The sequence below is a fragment of the Gallus gallus genome, chromosome Z, assembly GCF_016699485.2.
Source record: "Gallus gallus isolate bGalGal1 chromosome Z, bGalGal1.mat.broiler.GRCg7b, whole genome shotgun sequence".
NCBI lineage: Eukaryota > Metazoa > Chordata > Aves > Galliformes > Phasianidae > Gallus > Gallus gallus.
The window spans coordinates 4,267,742-4,283,049 of NC_052572.1; positions in this window are offsets into that span (position 1 = coordinate 4,267,742).

The following is a 15,308-nucleotide window of genomic DNA, read 5'->3' on the forward strand; positions in this document are numbered from 1 at the left end:
TGAGAGAGATGTTCATTACTAAAGCAGACTCCAGATGAAGGAGCTATATGCTGGTTTGTAACCAGTGCCCAACACAAGCCGGGCAAATACATCTAGATATAGTGCAAAGGGAATGATATAGGGAGTTCAGCATGGCCTTTTACCCAAAATGGTATTTAAACTTTGAACCTTCAGAGACTTCAGGCTGCACCTCATTTTGCTTCCTCCTTTTCTAATTTGTAGCCAATACTTGATTTAGAAAATGGCAGAATTCAGCTCAGAGGATGAATGAAAAAGCCTCAGGAAACTACTGACCTCCTTAATAAAAGAATACGATAACTTTACTGGATTTAACATTTCAGAGATCTATAAAGATTGGATTCAAAGGATTTTTTTTTATTATTATCATTATTTTTAATTCTCTTCTGCAGCGGGAAAATGAAAGCACCTGGACCACACAGCTGGCAACAAGATACTTTATGAAGTGATAGAAACAGTTAAGTATTGGTTTTTCATTACAAGCCTGAAACAGTCAAGTAGCACACGCATGCACACAAAAACACCTTTGAAATATGTGCCACAGGAGGTGAAAGGAATATTTGCTTTTCCAAGGGTTGTTCTTTTTTTAAAAGGAACTGAGAATTTAGAAGTAAATATAAAATCCATCCTACAGGTTTTTCCTCTTGATTTATACTCGCTTTTACTCCTACTTATAGAAAATGTTAAAGGATTGCCAAATCTAATCATTTTCTCGAGCTGTTCTCTATGAAGCTGCCATTGTTCCCTTTTAGAAGGTGATTCTCCTGGCATGAATGCACAAGCTAAAAGGTGCTGCAAGAGCAAAGCCTGATCCTACAAAATGAATATTTTTCAAATATTTGCTTAGTTGATCATTCAGCAAAAGATTCTTTATGTTCAGCAGTAAAACAAAATTATGGCAAAGATAAACCAAAGAACCTTTCACACTTTAGTTGAATTCACTATAGGATTAATCACATCTGGCTTTAATCACAAAGACATAAAGCATCTCACTTAAGCCACCTCAGTTTCCCATGTAATTAAAAGCAACACATATATACTATAGTATTTTTTATTATTATTATTTTATTTTGTTTTATTTTATTTTATTTTATTTTTGAGAAACTTAATGGCATTGAACACAAAGAAAGTTGAAATTTCACAGTGATTTCCTGTCCTGGCATACAAGATGAATATACTTACCGAAAAACTATGGACTGAACTTATGAAACTTAATTTGGAACATGTGGAGACAATTTATTTTTCTTTTGTAAACTGTATTTTTAACTCAAAAGAACAACAACAAAAAATTCTTAACTGAAAATTATCTACTTCATTCTTTCCATCTTGTCAGAAATATGAAATTTCAATCATTTGAACATATGAATAAAGAAAATATTTTAAACAACGTAATTTTACCCATATGCATTTCCAAAAATATTATTTTTCTGGTCTTGAAGCTAGAATATTACTGAGTAGGCCTACTTGATACAGAAATTTAAGTAGTACAAGCTGTATGTAAAAAGTCTGGAAGAAATGAAATTTTACCAGTCTACTGAGGCTGACTTCTACTTGGGAGATTGTTTTAAAATTTGATGATGAGAACACTTTATTTATCAACAGCCAGAGGGGACTGGTGATGATCTGACTTGTCTTTAAGCATCCCATTATCCTTTAATCAAAATCCAGACTTTATTGCACCACGTGAGCAACAACAGGCTGAGCTCCAAAAGAAATACTGTGAACTCTTCTAAGCATTTTCATCATCAAAATACAATTTATAAAACTCAGAGACTAAAGAAAGTGCTTTTAAAATGCCTTGTTTGCAAGTGTGATATATGAAATATTGCACTAAAGACAACAGGAAATCATTCGCAGGAGCACCAGTTCAGGCCCTAATGCAAGAATATTTTCAATAAAATTGCACATAGGAGTGAAGTTAGATGCAATAAACATCTCCAGGTTTGGTCTTTTTACATAAGTATTGCTCTACCTCTACAGAAAATAAACATTCTCTGGGCAGAAATTGTTTAACAGCTAAGCAAAGAGGAGAAAAAAAAAAAAAAAAAGATAAAACAACCCAACACATGAACGGAAAGTCTTTAGAGAGAGTTAAAGTCACACTGACATGAAAACATCTGGAATAAAGCCAGGATATCTGATTTAGTATCTCATGCACAGTGATCTGGAAAGAAGCGGTACAAAGTGTAACTTCCTTCTTAACATCGCTGCTACAGAAACAATGCAAAAAGCCTCAGCATTTCCATTTTAGTGGTGCCTTGCCTATGTGCATGAAAGGAATGTTAGTAAACGGAAAAGGAAAAGAAACAAACTCTGCAGAATTTTACTGAGCTTTGAACTATCTTGGGGTCTTGGCAGTTGTTCAGTAAAAAAATAAAAGTATATTTTGCTAGGGACAGGAGGCAAAAGCTGTCTCTCTGGGTTTCATTGCATTAATTGTTTTGCCATTGGTCTAAAGCAGTACCTGAAATAGATTCATGACTCCAAGGTCCAGCTCCACACACCCTTTGAGTTGATGAAATATTCCTCTCCCAAACTAGTAAAGTAATCTTGTCTACTTAAGGAAGGCCAGATCATGATATTTACCACCTTACCCCATATTTCCTCGTTCATTTCAAGGAAATTTATAATTAATGATCCCCAGCTCCCTTCATTATCAAGGAAAAATACTTGCCTGAAGAGGTTAGCAACATCATTTCCATTTTACAAATGGGAGGAACATGCATGTTCAGGATACACATTTATCATGCTTCCCAGATTGATGCCTTAATGGTAAGTTGCAGTGTTCACTCCACAATCCTCCCTTCCATACCTGTGGTCATCATCAAGTCTACTCTGCTTTTATTTTATATGCACATCAATTATAAATCAAGATGCATCACTCTTTTGATTTTCTGCCGGATATATATAAAATAATGATGATGATGATGATGATATAAACAAAAAAATTACATTTCATACACATAGAGGTCATTTTTCTGTTTTGTGTATTTCCTGCATACAAAAATTGTTTCTGGAGCACAACTGGGGCTAGTGTTGTGTGAAGCATTGTTCTTGAATCATTTGGACAGGCCCTAAATAACTGAATAAGTCACAGCATCAATTGCTGATCCCATTTATGTTGTTGCTGTGTAAACATGTCTACACTTTGTATTTACATACAGTTCTCTGGATGTGAATCACACCTCCTTTGGACCAATAACTCACCTCTCTACAGGCAAGACCTCAAGTAGTAGAAGGACTTTATGAGTAAAAAGCGAAAGAGAATTCAAGAATCGTGAACAATCCCTATCACCTACTTCCAAAGCTATTAGAACTCTTTTTGGACGATCAATAGAAAGAAGCTTTTGCCATCTCTAAATTAGATGAAGCTCTCCCGGATACTCTGCAACCAATATATTGCCTGTCTCTCACCACCCCATGGGGGCTGGCCTCCTTATCACTTTTTTTCTTATTAACACTTTTCTCTGCTAGTAAGGAACAAGCTACCTTTTTTCTCAAACTGACAAATCGACGTAATGAAGTTAAACTCAGAGCAATTATTCTTCACTTGCAAGTACTTTTGACATTTGCTGTTATTTCAGGCTGATGAAGGAGCTAGAGCTTGCCTGCTCTTTTGTTGCTGGTTTTGTTTGCTTCTTTTAGGCAAATATAACATTTGCCTAACAAGACTTGCTCAGCATACTATCAACATAGATGAATGCAGTCAGCCTTGGAGAAACCTTTGGCACTGAATGGTCCTGGAGGAATTTCAGATGCACATGCACACCCAAGGAGACAGACTAATAGCACACCAAATCCTGGTGCAGAAAATATCAACTTATAATGTTTCACAGGGGCCTCAGTGGAAGGTGGTTTTCCAGCCCCTACTGGTACCATGAAACAAGAGTGACAGCAGCTGCATAGAGGGCATGCAGTCCCACACTCTTGGCCTCTCCTGGTAGTAGCAAAGCCTCTCTGGCTCACTGGGAGGGCAAGAGGCAGAAATGCCAGGAAAGCACCTTGTGGTGCAAAGGTCACTGTTGTTTATAGTGGTTGTGCATTTAGCTATATAGGACTTTAGAAAATTCACATCTTCTTGGCCTGAAGCTGTTTAGCAAAGTCATGATTTTGCTACCTGGAAAACTGTAGAAAGAGCATCCAATGGGGACTCTGGAAACTTAGCAAACCTCTTTCAAAAAAAAAAAAAAAAAAAAACCCACCCAAATACAGAAATTACTAAGTATAAAAACACACAGGCAGTAGTTTCAAGAGATAGAGGATATTTTATTTGATGGTCCTAGGAAGAAAAAAAAAAAAAAAAAAAAAGGATTCTATTTGATTCTATTCTACCAAAATTCAGAATGGTTACATCAAACTAAGTGTCTTTCAAACTTTTTTTTTTTTTTTTTTAATCACAGATTACATTTTCAATTAAATTTCTTTAAATTTTTGAATTTATCAGAAGTCTGGCCCATGTATATTTTCATCTATAAAACCTCTCTGAAAAAAGTGGTTTTATTACTTTCTATTATAATTTGTCATTATAAATCATCTATATTACCATAGTGCCTAAAGCTATAAATTCAAATGATAATTATGCTGACAACTGGGCATCTTTTTACTGAGCTTTAGCTGCATCCTGAAGGGATTTCCAAAGGACACAATTAATCTATTATATCTTTTTTTTTTTTTTTTTTTTGCCTCTTTTCTTGAAATAAATGAAAAGTGAATTGAGCCCTTCCACCTCATTGTACATGTGGGAAAGAGAAATCCCCTAATCTGTCCAGCTCTGTTTCAACTGAATCAGTCATTGCTTTGACCACACAGAGAGAGGCTGTGGTGTCAGTGAGAAGATGTCAAGAGAGTAGTTTTCCTCTGCCTGCCTTTGACCTCATAAATAACTCAATAAATATGACGATTCTGCAGCTCTGTGAGCAGATGCTGATGGATTTCCCTGGCACTGAGGCACTGCTCTCTCTTTTCTGAATCTATTATTTATTGCACAGCTCTCAGCAAGTGTTGTCAAAGCAAATGAGAGATGTTTTTTTGTTGCCCCTGCTAGAAAATCTACCCAAAGGTGGGATGATTATAGAAGACAGACCAAGTACTAGGAGATGTCTTGCTGCCAGCAGTTTCAAATTGCAGCATGATGTCTGGGCTACTACAGCACCATGACTCAGTTTCCCCATGTATGAAACTCAAATGCGTCTTTTGAGAGGAGTCTGATTCCTGTTTTGAACTGATATTATACCTGGATTCTGCCATCAGTTCTCTGTGTGATTGTCAGTTAGTTATTTAGGAATTATTTCGCTCCCTGGAACAGGGAACTCTGAAGCAGGAAGAATTCCCCACTTTCATTGCTATTTGCCATCATTCAGCTACTTTGGGCTAAATATTCCCTTCTTACATCGCTCTCCACAAAAAAATTCTTGTCTCTGCTGATATCTCTCAGCTCTTAAATGCTGTATGCATGTATTGGAGCACTGCAGATCTTCTCCTGGGGCACAAGAGACCTTTGCATGAGTGGTGATGCCACCTCTGAGTCTGTGATGGTATGGAAACATTGAGCTAATAAAAGTGGCCTAGCCTGCCATTTCCTGGTGAAGTGAAAGCATATGTTAATGCACAGGGGAATAAATCCATCCCCCACCCCAGTTCTGCCAGCTGCATTACACATCACCGAACATCTCTGATGCAGGGAAATCTGCTTTGGATGAAGCTATAGCTCACAGCAGAGAAGGTGAACAAGGACTGAGTGACAGAAAGCTGAAGCTGAAGGAGCCCTAATCTCTGTCTAAACACAAGAAATTTAAGGGTTTTGATATTCTTTGCCCTACACAGGCATACATTCTCCCTTAAGGCATTAGGGGCTAAATCTCCTTTTTATACAGCATCAGCAGGGAAATTATATCTGTCTTTTCAGACTTACAGGGATGCTTGGCACTCAGCTCCAGCTCCTGCCACCAGGATTTGCAGTTGCCTTCCCAGAAAAGTCAATATCAGTGGTCAAAAAGATTTCATGGTATGAAAAACCTACTCCCAGAACACAGGCAGAGACAAACCTAGGCAAGAGTAGAATACTTTTAGTTATCCATCTAGTCCACCTAGTTTTAACTGAGTCACTAAAAAAGGTTGCCCAGATTGCTGTGGGTGCAGCATCCCTGGAGATGTTCAAGGCCAGGCTGGATGGGGCCCTGGGCATCCTGATCTGGTGGTTGGTAACCCTGTCCTCAGCAGATGGAGCGGTGCTCAATGGCCATTGTCCAACCCAAACCATTCTGTGGTTCTATGATTCCATGAATTAATGAAATAACTTATCTGAGGATACGTAATATGAGCCTATAGACTGGAATCACCTCAAACTACTAGGTAGATGTATGCCATAAGTGCTTTGGGTATTCAGAGCCACATTTATTAGTACATCCTCAGTATCTCATATATGGAGAAATAAACATTAGTTTTTCAAGTGCCTTGAAGAGACTTTGCAGTTTGAATAGACCTCCTGGCTACGATAGCATCCTTATTTCCTTTGATGGAGGAGAAATCAAGGAACTGGTGCTGAAGAGTGGATCCAGCCAAGTGTGTGTACAGGACTGGCTCACACAGAGGTCATCTCTGAATCATGCAACCAAGGCAAGAGGAAGCCAGGGTATTCAGCATTCAAAACCTTTCACCCGATTTATAAAATGACGGCAAATCAACACAGACTTCTTGAGACTGACAGACAAAAGATATAGAAGCAAGATAATAGTATGAGGCAGGAAGCAAGCTTTCTAACTTTCCTCTAGGGAAAAAGAATAAACTGCTTTATTTTGCAGCATTTTACAGAAGTACATATTCTTTCTTAGTCCAGAATAAGATATTACAGAACATCCTTCAGGAAAAACTGTCATTTATCTCAGAGCTCAAGACATCCATGAGCTTGGCAACTGTGAGCCCTTGAATTTAATATGAAGAGAACAGTGAATGCTGCAATATCCTAACTTGCAAACAGTCCCTATTGCAGTGTTTGTTCTTGCACGTCAATGCCTCTAGGCCATGTAGATATGACATACGGATGCACAGACATGCTACAGACAAACTGCTATCTTTGGATACTCCTCCTGTTTCCACAGTAACCTTACAGAAACAGCTAGCAGTCAATAGAGAAAATCAAAGGCAGGGATAAATCATAATATTAGGTTAGGGAGGAACAGACCTTGAATACTGAGCAACTGATACACAGCATAATACAATTTAGCATGGCTATTATGCTAACCCAGGGCAGGAGTGTGTAGGCATATGATGTGGCATTTACGACACATATTTGCTGATAGCTAAGCAGGAGCACAGATGAGTGAGTGGGTACAGAGATCTTTTTGCTCACAGACTGTTTAATGGCTCAATCCTCCTGCTAACCAGAGCTGAGCCTTGCTTTGCACATGATGTTTCCACACACTGCTCCAAGATGCGATGCTGAAGCACAGCTAAACAGATGCCCTCAGCTTTGTAAGCAGAGGTAAGTATAGGGGAAAAAACAATAACATGAAAAGACCAATCAAATATGTTAATTCAGGAGTGTCAAACTCTTAATATGAATATTGCTCATTACCGTGACAAGTGTCGCTTAACTTGAGTCCTTCTTCTTGGTAGCTGTCAGTACATTGCTGTGCATTTCATAAATAGTTTTTCTCCCCAAACTGTTCACACTAGAGAGCAGTTTGGGCAGCAGTCAGACAAATTACTCTGTGAAAATTAAAAAGTGCTTTTTCTATTACTCACTCAAGGAGCTGTACTCCAAGTAAGAAGCTTCAACAGCTTTAATCTGTTCTCCTCCAGACCATCAAATCACTTTGGATTCTAATGGCAGCAAGCAAAGGATCCCTGGGTATCCCACTTGCTTTCAAGCGCTTGAGAAGCAGTAAAATTGTAGCTGCAGTTACATGGTGACTCATATTCATAGCAGCTCTGCTCTAAATATTTACCCAATATTGCTCAGTCTGGTGTTGAAATCAGATAAGGTTTCATGCTATTGATATTTACCTAAAGATTTCAGTGTTAGCTTGTGCATGTTAGCAAGAATATAGGATAAAACAGCACAGACAAGCTCCACTCTTTAAGAAAAACAGTGCTGTGTTAAAGCATTACAAAGTCCTACATCTGAAATCAAAGCCTATCTAACCTGACTCACAGAGATATTTCAAATTGAAAGTTAAGACTAAATATATAATCCTATTGTCTGTTATTTTAAAAACCTATTTGTCTCTCTAATATTTTTTGTTCCTGGCACCTAACAAAATAACATTAAGGTAGATGTTGATCACTACCTCAGTGCTCTCCATGGAAATGTGTGTGCTTTAAGCCAGGTAGGAGACAATGTCATCCAGCTGGACTCATTAGTATGGCAGCAGTTTCACATTTACTTGTCTGCCCAGGAAAAGCAGCTTGTGCCTGGCAGTTCAGAGCACAGCATGTGCCTGTCTGTGGCTGACAATGTAGACATGCCCTGAAAAGCCAGGCCATCCTTCAAGATGCAACTGAAATGGGAGGCAGCAGAGAGGCAATGGCAGCTTTGTTGTGCAAAGGTCAAGGGGCTGAGTAATTCCAGATGAAATCTCTTGATCCATTGCAGATGGTCTCTGTGGCCTTGGAAAAATACTTATCAGCACCTGATCCACATAGCCCTGAAAGCATCTGGGGTCTGACATTATGTAGAATTTAATTGCCTGAGTATAGAAGTACTGAGGTTATTTCATTCCTCCCTGTCATGACCGCCCAAGGTAGTGAGAAACTGATATTTAAAAAAGAATTTCTTCCTCTTTTTTGCTTAAATTCTCTGAAAATCGTTGCCTAGTATATAGGCTCCAGAGTGAACCTCTAGCATACAGCAACAAGCTGATCAGGCACAGTACTGCCATCATTGACACAGTTGGTGGGAATACCATCTCATGCACCAAGACAGAGTTCTATCCTCTGCAAGACAAAAAAGAACTAAATTGAAATGAGATTCCATGTTTTTTTTTGTTTGTTTGTTTGTTTGTTTGTTTTTTCCTGGAAGGACTTTTAACCACTAAATCTTTTTTCCTAGGATACACTAAACCTAAGAACTGCAAGGTGATGAAAAAAAGGAAAAAGAAAAAGAAGAAGAAAAAGAAAAAGAGGAAAAGAGAAAGGAACAGGAAAAGGAAAAAAAAGGAAAAGGAAAAGGAAGAAAAAGAAAAAGAGGAAAAGAGAAAGGAAAAGGAAAAGGAAAAGGAAAAGGAAAAGGAAAAGGAAAAGGAAAAGGAAAAGGAAAAAGGAAAAAGGAAAAAGGAAAAGCCACGAGTAGACCTCAGTCAGGAATGGAAACAAAGATTTTGGATATTTTAGGAAGACCTGTCTTGATCTCCTTCGTATGTCCAGCTTTGTCTCGCAAATCCAGCCATAGGAAGAGATTACAAATATACGTTTGGCTCATCTGACATTTTCTTTATGTCTGTGACCATTGCACTGGCTGCTAGGAAGACAATTGTAGGTGCTTAACACTTCTTTTAACCTCCATAGGAATCAAAGGCTCTACCTCAAGCTATGAACTCTGCACAGAACATCTAGTTGCCTTGTTGGATTTCTCAGTAGCATCTCTTGGTTTATCATGTGATCTTTGGAGGTTTTGCTTCTGTTTTAACTCTGAGGTCTGTTGTAGAAGCGGTACATTAACAGCTACAAGTCATTAACAATTACAGCAAAAAAGGCAAGAAAACCTCCAGTTTCAGGAAAGCACTTCATAATAAGCAGTAAGTATTTGCTGAGAGAGTCAATACCAAATTGCTTAGACTTAAAGAGGCTTCAGACAAGCCTTGTTTATTCAGGTAAAGTGAAAATCTGTAATTTTAGTATCATTTTGCAGATTTCTTTGATCTCTCTAGGAAATGTTGTGAAGTGATAGCTGCACAACTAGCTGGCACTCTATCCACCCTAACCTGCTTGCTGGGCTAAACCACATCACACCCTCCAACAGAAAATACAATACTAAGTGATAATGCTGAGTGTATAATGGTGCTTCTGCTCTTTGCAGCACATGTAAGTGTGGACACTACCAAAAGAATGGCCGTTTCCTAATAAAAGAGTTGAATGGGCTTGCATCTTTTCAATCATCCAAGGTTGCGTTTTATGAAGGCATATATATTCTCTCTTTGACCTTAATAAAAGCAAGGAGGTCGTTGTATATTAAAAAAAGAAAGATAATTAATTTTCCAGGCTTTTTACCAGGAAAAAAAAAAAAAAAAAAAAAAAAAGGGTGAAGGAAGTGCCCAAAGTGTGCAATCAACAAACATTAAAGCAATAAAATATTGACCCTATTTTTTCCTTTTATCTATTCCCTCCCAGTTCCAACTTCTGAAGCAATAATAGTAGCTAAAAATCAATGGGTTCCTAATGAGAGTAGCTCACACTACAACCACAATAATTATCTTCTGAAAAATCAATAGAGAAGGAAATGTGAAAACAATTTGATATAAGGTGCTACTTCCTCTATTTTTGTTGATACTTATATGCAAGATTTCCCTCCCCCCGCATTTCTCCCATCTCAGAAACAGAGAAGTTGTCTCCATCTTGGAAGATAATCACATAATTAAGATGTATGAGATTTGCCTGCCCAATGACATGTGAAATAAAAATATAATGAAGGAAACAGTGCAAGCATGTATAAAGGGAGACTTCTTACCCTCAGCAATAGGATTTGCTGCCACGAACAATATTCTTAATAAAAAAAATAGTCTTTCATAATAATCATGCTGTATACAATGTTATTCACAACAGATGTGGGATGCAGTGGCTGAGTAAGTATCCAAATACAAGAGTAATTTTGCTGCATGCCGTGATATTCACAATAGACTCCAAATTGCATGGCTGAGGACGATTCAAAATACAGAAATAATTTCGCTATGAAAAATTTAGGAAATCACATCCCAAACTTACTCCTGCACTGGATGTTTCTTTGTGGACTGGGTCATTGCTGGAAAAAAATCCAATAGAAGTGGAATGAACACAGAATTTCAACCTAGTTCCACAGATACAGAACATATCCAATGACTTTATGGTAATACCATGTAAAACAGAGAAGATTTGAGCCTGTTTCAGTGGGTCACAAACCAGTGCAGCAACTGAATATTTCCACTTTTGTGTTGAAGGATAAAAGTAGTTAATGTTGCTTCTTCCACACTCATGGACTTTTATTTGTCTACTGTCTTAGAAAATAAGTTTATTTTTTTTAATTTGAGGTTGAGAGCATGAAAAACAGCAATGAACTTCCATGATAAGATATGGAGGCTTTTAACAAGCTGAGACTGAGAAATGCAGGGACTGTTATTTACAAACTTCCAGACTTGATGTGAAAACTCCTGCAATAAGCAAAGAAATATTTACAACCAGCTGTATAAACAATGCTGGTTATGATGCCATCTGAAGGTAGCTCAGATTAGTCCCCTTTAACTGTGCTAAACATAGGAACGAATGTCTCAGTAAACTGAGATTTCTATCTGGATAGGGTGATGATGGGGAATTAGACCTCATCTACAACCTGGACAAGTAGGGCAGGAATAGACATCCATTCAGGTGAAATGAATGCCCTCCCACTGTTACCACTCACACTCCACTATAGCATCAGGATGTTTTTGGCTTTAAATGAAATGTCAAATATAATTCGGCTCTGGATACAGAAGATATATGATTGTCCTTGAAAAAAGTTGATAACTCAGCGTACCCTGTGTCAAATGTGTATCTACCTGATAGCTCACTCCATATAAACCAGCCTGCTTTCCCTCAACTATATGAAATAGTCAGGTTCCAAACAGACCTGCCTGCAATTTACACAAATGAGTCCATTTTAAAAGAAAACCTCCATATCAGAAAGGGGAAAAAAAAAATGCTTATTGAAAGTTGACTCCAAGTTAAATTTCCAAATGACACTACTGCACATTACATTAGCATTCGGTGATGGGAAGGCTGTTACCTTACTCACTGTGGATAGCTCAGCATCGGATGAGGCATTATGTTAAATGACACATTTGGATTTCTTCAGCACTTCATTTGGAAACGTTTATTTGGAAGTCTGGTGTGTTTTCAGAGTTTTAACTGCTTGAAATCCAAGCAGGGCAGAAAACACAGAGGGGATACTTATGATTATTGATAGCTTCAAAGCTCCTTATGTCTACTGCATCAAAATTTGTGCTGAGAAAACAGATGGATTATCCGAACACATCTGTACACTTCCTAGTGTAGATGAACTTTTACAATCAGTGGTTTTGCTTGTTTATTTTTTGTTTCTTTGCTTATTTTCCCTGTTCTTGAAAATACACAAGCAAAATAATTGGCATGATTTTTACTTTTTCTTTACATAGTCTCTATTTTGCTGTGAGTCTATACTTGCTGAATTCATATTGCACTGGAAAAGAAATATTACCTTTTCTACATTTCTACCTGTTGGTGCAGCCATCACTCTGAAAACATTATTTCAAACTGAATATTTTGTGTTTTGATGTTCTTATGATCTCTCACACAGGCTATCCTCAGGACTGAAATGAATCATTCCTGTTCCACTATTAGCAGGTAAAATACCCCAGAAGAAAAGTTCAAAACTTTGCATATTGACACTTAGATTTCTGAAGAAACACAGTGGTAAAACATAGAGAATGACAGATACTGTGCAGAAGCACATTAATAATTAGGCAATATAATTGTCACTCTCAGAATAGACAAATATCCCATATAGCCAAATAAAAGCTTGTAACCTAAGCTGGCCTACCTTTTTAAAGATAAAATCACATATGTGATATCTAAACAAAATGGATAAGTTTTGTTCATCTGTCTAAAAATTCTCATCTTTCTTAACTAATTTAGTGACACTTGTGCTTTAGCTGGAAATTAATTCAAATGCAACTGAAGTTTATCCTCATTTTCTTCTCTTTCTGGAACAGAGTAGGGATTTTGAACCTGTTTGTCATTTCTATTTCAGAAGACTGAAAGAACTGTAATGCATCTCCTTGGAGGAACAGATCATAATTTTTATGCTCATTTCAGATTTTTAAATAGTCATTATTAATGTGTGGTATTGCATATCACATCTACTTCACCTTATCCACTCTACCCCAGCCAGTATTTCTTTATTTCCTATGTTTTCTGTGGTCTTTCACTTTCTTAGCTCTCTATTCCACCATTCTTGTTCCCTGTATCTATTGAAGCACCACAGCAGTAGCTTTGTTTCTTGTTCTTGAGGAAGTTGATGATATTTCTCTTCTGAAATCTCAATTTTTTTAGGTTACTCACACTGTCTCATTCATCCATGTTGCTCCTCAAAGCAAGAGCTCTTGGAAGATGAACAACTTCCAGCGGGAGCTTTTAATACATGTTTGATAGATACATCTATTTGGATGGGCAATTTTATCTCAAAACAACTCAGGATGATTCAATTCTCTTCAAGATACACAAAGGGCCAGAAGTAAGAAAGAAACATTCATAAATGTTGTGCATTATGCCAAGTTGGACAGAAAAGTGAGAAGCTAAACTGATAATCAGCATGCAGTTGTAGGAAACAAACTTATCTGGATTACACATGTTACCTAGTATCTCTATAATTTGCCTGTTTCTGACAATGGAAAATTTGCACACCAACCATCTGTGCGATGTTTGCCCCTGGAGAATATACATCGTCATCTCAGAATTACTCATCACTGCACTGGAGAAAGTTCTTCCTGTTTTCCTTAGATGTTGCAATATAGTTAAATCTAGACTGAATTTATTGCAAGACTTCCCAAACATTTTATCCTAAAGTTGTCAACTTCACTTTGCATGTATTTTTAATTATGTTAGTCTGTTCTATACATTTAGTTTATTTTGTATAATCAGAGACATAGACCTGATGGAATGCATCCAGACGGGAGCCACAAAAATGATCCACAGAATGGAACACCTCTCCTATTAAGACATACTGAGAGAGCTGGGGCTGTTCAACCTGGAAAAGAGAAGGCTGTGAGGTAACCTGATAGTTGCTGTCAGTATCTAAAGGGGAGCTCCAGGAAAGAAGGAGAAAGGCTCTTTAGCAGAGTCTGCTGTAATAAAACAAGGGAAAAAGTTTTCAAGCTCAAAGAAGGTAGATTCAGGTTAGACATAAGGAAGATAACCTAAGATAACCTTCTACAGTTAGGGTGGTGGGGCACTGTAACAGGTTGCCCAAGGGTGTGGTTGATGCCCCATTCCGGGAGACTTTCAAAGCGAGTCTGGATCAGGTCCTGGACATCTAGCTGTGGTGTCCCTGTTCATTACAGGGGAGTTGGACTAGATGGCCTTTAACAATCCCTTCCAACTCTAAGGATTCTATGATTCTATACTCTGTGTGTCTTATTCTTCTGTAGTCCTTCCTGTGACATATTCTAAATACTAGTATCAATACAGAGAAAAACAATAAAAACAAGTCAGTACTGTAGGACAGCAATTGCAGTCCGTGCCCTTAAAATCTTTAGCAGATCATCAGAGAAGAAAGAAAAAAACAAACAGATGGCCTTGCAGCATGACCTGAAGGTTAACAAAGCTAGACCTTTTCCAATGAGCTATAAGATTATTGTTACTTTTCTCTCTAGATCAATATTGATTATATGTTCCAATTTCACTCAGATATTGAACTTGTTTTATTGGGCAAACAGCTGCAGTTTCTATTCAGTATCTCTTAGCAAATATTATTTCAATTATTTCGAACTAACATTGTACGACTGCTGCACTCACAATAGTTTTTTTTTTCTTTTTTTTTTTTCCCATCATGAAATACATGTTCAGAACTATGCAACTGGCTCAAACACAAACTGATATACTAATTTTACTCAAATAAGTCTTCTTTGTGCCTTTCTTCCCATGCTAATAAATTGAACAATGGTCCTGCTCCTGTGAACTGCATAGCACTTGGTCCATTGTGTCAGATATGCTATCGTCACTGAATGAGAAAACATGATACCTCAGTATTATCTTCACAGAAGTTAGGAAGGGGAGTATATCGTTGTCACTTCAACAACAACAATAATAACAAAGAATAACCTTTAAAATTAAAAGGTTAACAGTTATGTATAAGCTCAACACAAAATACAGAATCAGAATCACAGAATCACAGGGGTTAAAAGGGACCTCAAGAGATCATCTAGTCCAACTCTCCTGCTAAAGAAGGTGCCCTTCAGGTCAGGTCTTGAATATCTCCATAGAAGGAGATTCTATAACTACTCTGAGCAATGTGTTCCAATGCTCTGCCACCCACACCACAAATAAGTTTTTCCGCATCTTAGTACAGAATTTCCTGTGTTCATGTTTTA